The sequence below is a fragment of the Triticum dicoccoides genome, chromosome 1A (assembly GCF_002162155.2).
Source record: "Triticum dicoccoides isolate Atlit2015 ecotype Zavitan chromosome 1A, WEW_v2.0, whole genome shotgun sequence".
NCBI classification, from domain to species: Eukaryota; Viridiplantae; Streptophyta; class Magnoliopsida; order Poales; family Poaceae; genus Triticum; species Triticum dicoccoides.
In genome coordinates, this window is record NC_041380.1 from 369,661,508 (window position 1) to 369,672,077 (window position 10,570).

Below are 10,570 nucleotides of genomic sequence, written 5' to 3' on the forward strand. Positions count from 1 at the left end.
TTAAGTAACTTAATTAATCCTGATTAGGTTAGCCTAATTAACTAATTAACCTAATTAATTAATGTTAATTAACTAGGAGTGTATGACATGCGGGACCCATCTATCAATTTGACAAAGTCAACGCCCTGTTGACTGATGACGTCATGCTGACGTCAACAAACACTATTCTTGATAATATTGAATTAAAATAATTAAATAAATCCTAAAAATGATTTAATTCTTTTAAAATTAATATAAAATAAACCGCAGCTCGGATGAAAAAACTTTGTACATGAAAGTTGCTCAGAACGACGAGACAAATCCGGATGCGCAGCCCGTTCATCCACCACGCATCCCTAGCATAGCGAACACGCAACTTTCCCCCTTTGGTTCGTCTGTCCAAAAATGTGAAACACCAGGGATATTTTCCCGGATGTTCCCCCCTTCACCGGTATCACCTCATACTGCGTTAGGTCACCCCTAGCACCGTGCATTGCCATGTTATTCTTTGTGTTGCTTTGTTTGCTCTGTTATTTATTGTGTTCCCCCTTTGTTACTTCTTTCTGGTAGACCCTGAGACTGCCGGTGACCCCCAGTTCATCTACGGTGTTGACGACCCCTCTCTCTTGCCAGAGCAACCAGGCAAGCCCCCCCCCCTTGATCACCAGATATCGCCTACTCTTCTCTCTACTGCTTGCATTAGATTAGTGTAGCATGTTACTACTTTCCGTTGAACCTATTCTGATGCATAGCCTGTCATTGTTGCTACAACTATTGATACCTTACCTGCAATCCTAAATGCTTAGTATAGGATGCTAGATTATCATCAGTGGCCCTACATTCTTGTCAGTCTGCCATGCTATACTATCGGGTCTTGATCACGTCGGGTGTTGATCACGGGTAAATACATACATATATACATACTATACAGGTGGTGACTAAAGTCGAGTCGGCTCGTTGAGTACCCGCAGGTGATTCTGATGTGGGGGCTGAAGGGGCAGGTGGCTCCGTCCACGTAGTGGTGGGCCTGAGTTCCGGATGGCCCCCAACTGTTACTTTGAGTCAGAGCGACAGGACAGGTTGAGACCACCTAGGAGAGAGGTGGGCCTGGCCCTGGTCGGCGTTCGCGGTAACTTCAAGCTAACACGCTTAACGAGATCTTGGTATTTGATCTGAGTCTAGCTACTGGCCTATACGCACTAACCAACTATGCGGGAACAGTTATGGGCACTCGATGTCGTGGTATCAGCCGAAGCCTTCGTGACGTCAGTGACTGAGCGGCGCGCGCCGGGTTGGACCGCGCAACGTAACTTCCTTTGTAATGGAGGTTGCTAGGCTGCTTACCGGCCGCGTACGCAACATGCAGGTGTGCAATGGGGATGGGCCCAGACCCCTTCACCATAGGATTTAGACCGGCGTGCTGACCTCTTTGTTGTGCCTAGGTAGGGCTGCGACATGTTGATCTTCCGAGGCCGGGCATGACCCAGAAAAGTGTGTCCGGACAAAGGGGGATCGAGCATGTTGGGAAATGTGGTGCACCCCTGCAGGGAAGTTAATCTATTCGAATAGCCATGATCTTCGGTAACAGGACGACTTGGAGTTGTACCTTGACCTTATGACAACTAGAACCGGATACTTAATAAAACACATCCTTCCAAGTGCCAGATACAACCGGTGATTACTCTCTCACAGGCGACGAGGGGAGGATCATCGGCTAGGATTAGGCTTGATACGTCTCTGTCGTATCTACATTTCCAAACACTTTTCCCTTGTTTTGGACTCTAACTTGTATGATTTGAATGGAACTAACCCGGACTGACATTGTTTTCAACAGAATTGCCATGGTGTTGTTTTATGTGTAGAAAACAAATATTCTCAGAATGACCTGAAACTCCACGGAACATCTTAGAAAAAATAAAAATAAAATCCTCGCCAAAGATGAAGACTAGGGGGCCCACACCCTTCTCACGAGGGTGGGGGGCGCCCCCCCCCTAGGGCGCGCTCTCCTACCTCATGGGCCCCCTGGATGCCCTCCGACACCAACTCCAACTCTATATATTTGCTTTCGGAGAGAAAAAATCAGAGAGAAGAAATCATCATGTTTTACGATACGGAGCCACCGCCAAGCCCTAAAACCTCTCGGGAGGGCTAATCTGGAGTCTGTTCGGGGCTCTGGAGAGGGGGATTCGTCGCTGTCGTCATCATCAACCATCCTCCATCACCAATTTCATGATGCTCACCGCCGTGCGTGAGTAATTCCATCATAGGCTTGCTGGACGGTGATGGGTTGGATGAGATTTATCATGTAATCGAGTTAGTTTTGTTAGGTTTTGATCCCTAGTATCCACTATGTTCTGAGACTGATGTTGCTATGACTTTGCTATGCTTAATGCTTGTCACTAGGGCCCGAGTGCCATGATTTCAGATCTGAACCTATTATGTTTTCATGAATATATGTGAGTTCTTGATCCTATCTTGCAAGTCTATAGTCACCTACTATGTGTTATGATCTGGCAACCCCGAAGTGACAATAATCGGGACCACTCCCGGTGATGACCATAGTTTGAGGAGTTCAGGTATTCACTATGTGCTAATGCTTTGTTCCGGTTCTCTATTAAAAGGAGGCCTTAATATCCCTTAGTTTCCAATAGGACCCCGCTGCCATGGGAGGGTAGGACAAAAGATGTGAAAGTGCGTTATATCGACTAGAGGGGGGGTGAGTAGGCGATTTTTATGAAAGTCTTCAAAACGTGAGAGTTATGAAGACAAACAGCGAAGATTATGCCTATTACTATGCAGCGGAAGTTAGATTACACTAGGCCAGTCATGGTCATGTATTCAATAGAGTGAAAGCACAATGACAAACAACTGCAGTGTAATAAGGATCAGGTAGGAAGAAGTTATGAAGCCAAACAGATCATACATTCACGTTGTGAAGACAAAAGATAAAGCAAGCATGCAATGGCTTCACAATGTGTAACAGTAAGAAAAGGAAGTGAAGATGTAACCAGTGACTCGTTGAAGACAATGATATGTTGGACCAGTTCCAGTTGCTGTGACAATTGTACGTCTGGTTGGAGCGGCTAGGTATTTAAACCTTAGGACACACAGTCCCGGACACCTAGTCCTGAACACACAGTTCAGGACACCAAGTCCTCACCATATTCTCCTTGAGCTAAGGTCACTTAGTCCTCGCCCAATCACTCTGGTAAGTCTTCAAGGTAGACTCCCAAACCTTCACAAACTTCGTTCACTGGCAATCCACAATGTCTCTTGGATGCTCTGAACGCGATGCCTAACCGTCTGGAGGATTCACAGTCCTCAAGTGTAATAAGTCTTCAGATCACACAGACAAGAAGACCTAAGTGATGCCCAATTTGCTCTGGCTCTGGGTGGTTAGGGATTTTCTCCTCACTAGGAATTTTCTCTCAAAGGCTTCGAGGTGGGTTGCTCTCAATCGACAAAAGTCATGCATTGAAATCTGAGCAGCCAACCGTTTATGGTTGTGGGGGTGGGCTATTTATAGCCACTTGGCAACCCAACCTGATTTGTCCGAAATGACCCTGGGTCACTAAGGAACTGACATGTGTCTCAACGGTCAGATTTCGAACTCTCATGGCAACTTTACTTGGGCTACAAGCAAAGCTGACTTGTCCGGCTCTGGACAAGATTCACTCTCATTGTCTTCACTCGAAGTCATAGGTTTTTGATTTAGGCATCACTTCAGTCATTCTGACTGGTTCTCCTGGACCCCACTTAACAGTGCGGTGGTTCCTATGACTCAACACAAACGAAAAAGAACTATGAAAGATCTAAGTCTTCGAGCTCCATAGGCTTCATAACGTGTCTTGTTTTGTCATAGTCTTCAATGTGAATATCTTCATATACCACCTTTGTCTTCAATGTCTTCATACATTTTAGGGGTCATCTCTGGTAGTAAAACCGAATCAATGAGGGACTTCTACCTGTGTTTTCCTGCAATTCTCACAAACACATTAGTCACTCAGCTAGGTTTGTCGTCAATACTCCAAAACCAACTAGGGGTGGCACTAGATGCACTTACAATCTCCCCCTTTCGGTGATTGATGACAAACTAGTCGAAGTTTTCAACGGGGAATATAATGTGTGAAGTTTGTAAAGGATAGGGAATTGTCTTCATAAGTTGCAAGGGCTCCCCCTGAAGATGTGCATATAAGTTAATTTGCTTTTGGAATGCAAATGCACATGGCAGGTTGTACTTGTGGAGATCCACTTCAGCTTATGATGACAATCCACTATGCATGTGAAAGTATATGAAGATAATGACATGCATAATGGAAAATGGACATCTGCAAAATGAGATAAGTGTGGAATTTATCGTCTCACATGCGGAATTTATCTTCGCAAACAGAGTGGCAAACAAGTAGCAGACGACCATCGAGTTTTAGTGTTTACAACTCAAAGAACCAAATGAAGCAAAAACAAGAGTTGTAAACACAAAACAAAATATAACAAAACATAAGGCACCCGCCCATATTGACCCGCTTGAAGACTATAAACATCATATGCTTCTCCCCCTTTTGTCAGTAATGACCAAAAAGGTTTGAAGACATAGAGTTTTCTACGCGTTCCTAGGCGCAGCAGGGTCGATGGAGTTGTTTGGCGGTGCAGAAGAGCTTGGAGGTGCTGAAGCAGGTGGCGGTGATGTAGCATCGTCTTCTTCATCAATGATTCTGGCAGTGACTGTGGTAGCAGATGAAGAAAACTCAGAGTCTTTAAGTGATGGTGTGTTGCGCATCACAGCCCTTCTAGGAGGTGTGGTGTCAAACTTGAAGCGCTCTGTGAAGCCATCATCTTCAAGTTCAGCTTCAGTGCATATCATTGAGAGCCCTTTCCATGTACGACGGCACGTTTCATGTGTAACGAAAGCATTCTTGGTGGCTAGGTTTCGAAGACGATTGACATCCACCAAGAGGCTCTTCATCTGACGCTTTAGCCAGTCGTGATGCCTATCTTGCTTTTGGTGAAGGGCCACAAGAAGCTCTCGGTCAGTGAGAACACAAGTGCGCTTCTTGGGTCTTGAAGCAGGTGCACTGTCAGTGGCTTCAGTTGAAGCAGGGTGTGGCGCACGTGTAGTGCCAGCCAACGGATATACCCTAGATATGGCTTCAACACCTTCAACATTCTGTGTGAAGCTCTGGTGTTCTGCATTCTGAAGACTTATCGGTTGCTTGGTAGGCTCAGGATATATTGCTTCAGCAGAGGGCTGATACGAGATCGCAGAGTGCAGTTTGATCAGCCTCATCACCCAAGGAGCATAGAACTTCAAACCAAATAATTCTGAGCCTGACGCTGCAAGTTGGTGTATGAAGAAATCCTGGGCGTTGAACCATTTGCCATGAAGGATACAGAATATCATAGTCTTCATTGCACCTTCGATCTTGGCATTTGGAGAGTGCCCTTTAATGGACCAGAGAGTCTGCCGGATGATGTGATATATGGTCCTGGGCAGGAACTCAAAGTCTTCAACGAAGAACTCTGTTGGATAAGGAGCACCGTGGGGCAATGGCTTCATCATTGAGAGCATCTGACTCATATTTGGTTCAGGCCTCTGGAATATGCTCTCAATAGCTTCAGCATGTAGTTGACAGCCTTCCTCGTAGAATTCGCCAGGAGTGGGCAGGCCGGTGAGCTCAATGATATCAAATGCATTGGCTTCATGATGGACATTGCCGGTCATCCACTCCAGGACCCAAGTCTTCGGATCTCTGTTGTATCCTTTTATATGGAGGGTGGCATAGAACTGAAGCAGAAGCTCTTCCTTCCAGTGCTCTTCATCTGTGACAAACGGCAGCAAACCCACTTGCTTAAAGAAATCCAAGGCTTCCTCAAGACATGGCAGACCAGCAATGGCTTCAACCTCAAGGCGCTTGTGTGGGAAAATGCGACCTTGGTTGTATAGGATGCTTGAGTAGTAGTTGCGCTGAGGATAGCTCCAAAACCTATCTGATACAATCCTTTCCCTTGAATAGGGGTTCTTGGAGCTATTGAAAAATGTATTGTCTGCCTTGAAGCTATTTATGTCGAAGGAGCCAGGTGCTGATGCAGGACCTGGGAACCTTGGAAGCCTTGGGACTGGCTTCTGGACATGAGGCCTGCGCTCAATATGATAATCAAATTGAGGACCTGCAGCAGACTCAGGAACAGAAGTGTCTGGCTCAGTAGCTTCGCTGTCTGCTGAAGCATTTGGTGGGGCGGGTTCCACATTGGCTTCAGTGTTTGTGGTGGCAGCCTCAACATTTTCTTCTTCTTCTTGTGTAGTTGGAGGGACAACCTCAGGCACGTTCTCCTGGAGAACTGCATCTTGATGGAGCGGGGGAGTGGGTTCTGGTGGTGCTTCTTCATTGTCTTCGGCTGATGTAGCCGGAATTTCTTCAGTATGGACTTGAGGCCGCGGACCTTTATGAAGCCTACGGAACGCAGACGACGCTTGTGGGGTCGGAGTGGGATGGGCCTCAAAGTCTTCTTCCTCCTGAGGGCGATCCGCCCATGACTCATCTTGTGCCATTGGCGTCAGAGGACGACCAATACTGATGAGTTCGCTTGTTTCAAGCTGAGGAAGGGCTGCATCATCTTGTACATTGTCTTGGTGACCAATGTCTTCAGCAGCTATGGGGTCGGCTGCTAGAATATCTTCAGCTTCAGGAGCCTTTGTGGGAGCAGGCTCATGAACTGTCAGTCGTCTTTCTACATTGGGGTGAATGACAGAGAGGGGTTCAACCATCAAGGGCTCTGTGAGAGCAGCCCGAGCTTTTTTGATCTTGCACTTCTTCTTGGTTGGGTCAGAAGGAGAGGCTGCAGAGTGTTTCCTCTTTCTAGCTTCAGGCTCTGCATTCCGTGTCTTCTTGAGCTCAGAAGTGGTTGACCGGCTCTTTGGCTTCGAGCCAGTCGTGGCGATGGGGAAGACAATCGGAACAGCTTCTTGCCTTGGTGCCTCTGGTTCATTCACAGCAGGTTGCTTCTTCTTCTTCGTGGCCATCTTGGGATCGATGCCAGGACGCCCAAGTGCCTTGCGCTTCTCGGCCTCATTGTAGGCCTGCACACATCATTCTGCCAGAGACTTCATCCGCTCACGTGAGCCCTGAGCTTCAGCATGCTTCTTCAGAAAATTTTCCTTGAGCTCATGCAGCATGGTTTTGAAGCTCTTCACTTCCTGCACACTGAGCCTGGCCATGTGCTTCTTGAACTAAGCCTTTTCATGATCAATTTTCTGCTTCAGCTCAACAATGCGCTGAGCAATGGCCAATTCTGAAGCAATTGCGCCTTGGAAGGCGACGCTGAGGCCAACGGGCAGCTGCAGATCTTCGAAGCTGATGTCTGGTGAGGCAAACCACTCATCGATGAAGTTGTGGATGATGGTGACATCAAAGAGAGGCAAATTGTTGAAGATTTCCGCTTCTTCTTTGCTTTTGATAAGCTGCTCTAGAGCGTCATCTCCTAGATCTTCATCGCTTGATAGATCAATGGCTTCGCTGCGCAGAATGGCAGCAACAGTGAGCTCTTTGCCTGTTTGTTGCTGAGGCTCCTTTTCCTTCTGGGGCTTGGAGATGCGGGAGACGTCTTCAGACTGCACACTGACTTCAGGAGGTGCAGTTTTCAATGGCTTCGCCCTTGAGATCTTTGACGAAGGGGCCGGCTTTGAAGCTTTTGTCTTCTTTGACTGCTTTGTCTTCGGCATAGCAGGGGCTTCATCAGACTCAGAGTCAGCTGGAGGATCATTCACGGCAGTCCCTTGGACTAAGATGTGGGTGATCAGGCCCTCAAGATTGGCAAACAGACCGATGACATTGGGTTCCGCGTCGCATGTGCCATCTGCCCTTGGTGCGGAGGGACCAGGGTGGAAGTCTAACCCAAATTTCTTCTTATTCAGCTTCGCGGATTGTTGGGCAAACTGAAAGTTGCGTTTGAAGAGATTGTCGTCACGACACCAGAGGAGTGACGATGGATGCACATATCAGGCTGTGGTCCTCGGACCATGCATGGGTAGAAGCCTTGAGCAATGGCTTCACCTCTGGTCTTGGGTATGAGATTCTTGTAAAGGATGTCCCCCCATGGCCTCTTGATGGCACATTTCTCCGCATACTCCTGAGTGACGAAGCGGTATTTGAACCACTGTTCTGCCCAATAGCGTCGAATCCATTGGATTCGAGTCTTGAGCTGCCCATAGCTCTCTTCTGGATCTGTTTTGTACATTTCTGCCAAGTCTTCAGGCAGATCCTTGGAAGTTCCCTCACGTCTCTGTCTGCCCCCCTTCCTTGCTGCTGCTTCTGAAGCTATAAACTTTAACTTGAAAGGCTTCAAGACTTTCAAAGGCTTCAAAGGCTTTCTTTTTCTGGACCAACAGGAACTGGCTTCAGGAGAGTTTATGTGATGTTGTAGGAATTCTGCAAATGAATGCAGACTATGAGAACCGAAGGATTCTCCCACGGACATGTACCTGTGACAGCATTAAGGTGCGAGGGAAGGGGAAGAGGTCATATGCATTCTCAGAAGGTTTTGAAGATTAATCAGTTTTAGAAGACATTGACCTCATCGTGCGAAGACATTCACTCATAGATAAGAAGTTGTTTCCAGATTTGTACGAACCCACAGATCAGTACAAGTGAGGAATCTAACTACTTTATGAAGCACAAGTGAATATACTAGGCATGTTATGAGATGCAGCGAGAGATCTAACTAGTGTGAAGAGAAACTTCTTATGGTAGAAAGTGACAGAACCATGAGATCAAAGGGGCTGTAAAAAGAAGTTTTATTTACCACACTGGAACTGCTAGACGGAAGGGAGTTGATGTCGAGCAGTTCAGTCCTCCGTGCCCTAACTTGGCGACGGAAAACACCTACGGCGACGGCGGAGAGGACGATGTCCACGATCGGCGTGAGGACGGTGTTGGAGAGGTTGCGGCAGCGAAGCGCTTCGTCTCCGGCGTCGTCGAGTGCTAGCGGTGGCGCTAGGGTTCGTGCGAGGGTGGAAGAAGGAGATAATGACCGCGGTAAGTGTGAATTTATAGGCTCAGGGGCGGCACTGTGCTATTACACAGGTGCCCCCGGCGGTTCGCATCTGAGGAACACGCGGCCAGTTTGCAGAAGTTTTGGGTTTGTTCCACGTCCCATGCACGCCTGGATTGTCGGGCGGTCGTTCCTACTTCTTCGGATTTTATGTGGATAAATGAGCATTGAAAATGGACTTTATGGTTGTCTCTTTATCTTCTGCTGACAAGGACGCAGTGAAGACATTCGACAGTTTCAATAGAATGCATATGACTTGGAGAGATAGAATTTGAGATGGAAAGCATAGAGAGATTAGGGTCCGATCACATTCACTTAGTTCAAAAGATTCAACCAAGAAGACATAGCCATAAGTGAATGCTATAGAGGACAGAACACTAGTATGTATATATCTATATAATCAACATAGTGAAGATAATCATGAAGACATATTGAGTTCGAAGCCAAACCAAATGTGAAGATATTGCAAGGTAACGCCATCAGTGAAACACTTCAAAATGGAACGTTTGGTGGTGGCGTTACCCACCGTATAGGAAATATTAGACCCAGACACGGCGCACAATTATCGTGGCGCTCCGAAGTCAAATTCCACATTAATGTATTCACACTTAGAATGTATGTCTTCATTGATTGAAGATATACTTTACTTTGTGTGTTCCACATCTAAGTCGTCAATATGCATAAGTGTTAGGATGTGTGCCTGATCACAGGACATTTGAGGATTCCAAGATATTTAGCTCACACCGTAACTTGCAAAACCTCTTCTCATCCAAGGGCTTGGTGAAGATATCTGCCAATTGCTCTTCAGTGTTGACGTGTATGATATCAATGTCTTCCTTCATAACATGATCTCTGAGAAAGTGATGACGAATTTCAATGTGCTTTGTCTTCGAGTGCTGAACTGGGTTGTTGGCAATCTTGATGGCGCTTACGTTGTCGCAGTAGAGTGGCACTTGCTTCAGATGAATGCCATAGTCCTTGAGTGTTTGCTTCATCCACAGAAGCTGAGCGCAGCAAGATCCAGCAGCAATGTATTCAGATTCAGCAGTGGAGAGAGATACACAGTTCTGCTTCTTTGAAGACCAACATACAAGTGATCGTCCCAGAAAGTGACATGTGCCTGATGTAGACTTGCGATCAACCTTGTCACCAGCATAATCAGCATCCGAAAATGCAACCAAATCAAACTCTGAGCCCTTTGGATACCATAATCCTAGAGTTGGGGTGTGAGCCAAATATCGAAGAATTCGCTTCACAGCTAAGTGATGCGACTCCTTTGGTGCCGCTTGAAATTGAGCACACATGCAAACACTAAGCATAATATCTGGCCTAGATGCACATAAATAAAGCAAAGACCCAATCATGGAGCGGTATACCTTTTGATCGAACTCTTTACCATTGTCGTCAGGACCTAGATGATGTTTGGCTGGCATTGGTGTTGTGAAGCCTTTGCAGTCTTGCATACCGAACTTCTTCAGGCAATCTTTGAGATACTTCTCTTGAGATATGAAGATGCCATTGCGTTGTTGTCGTATTTGAAGACCAA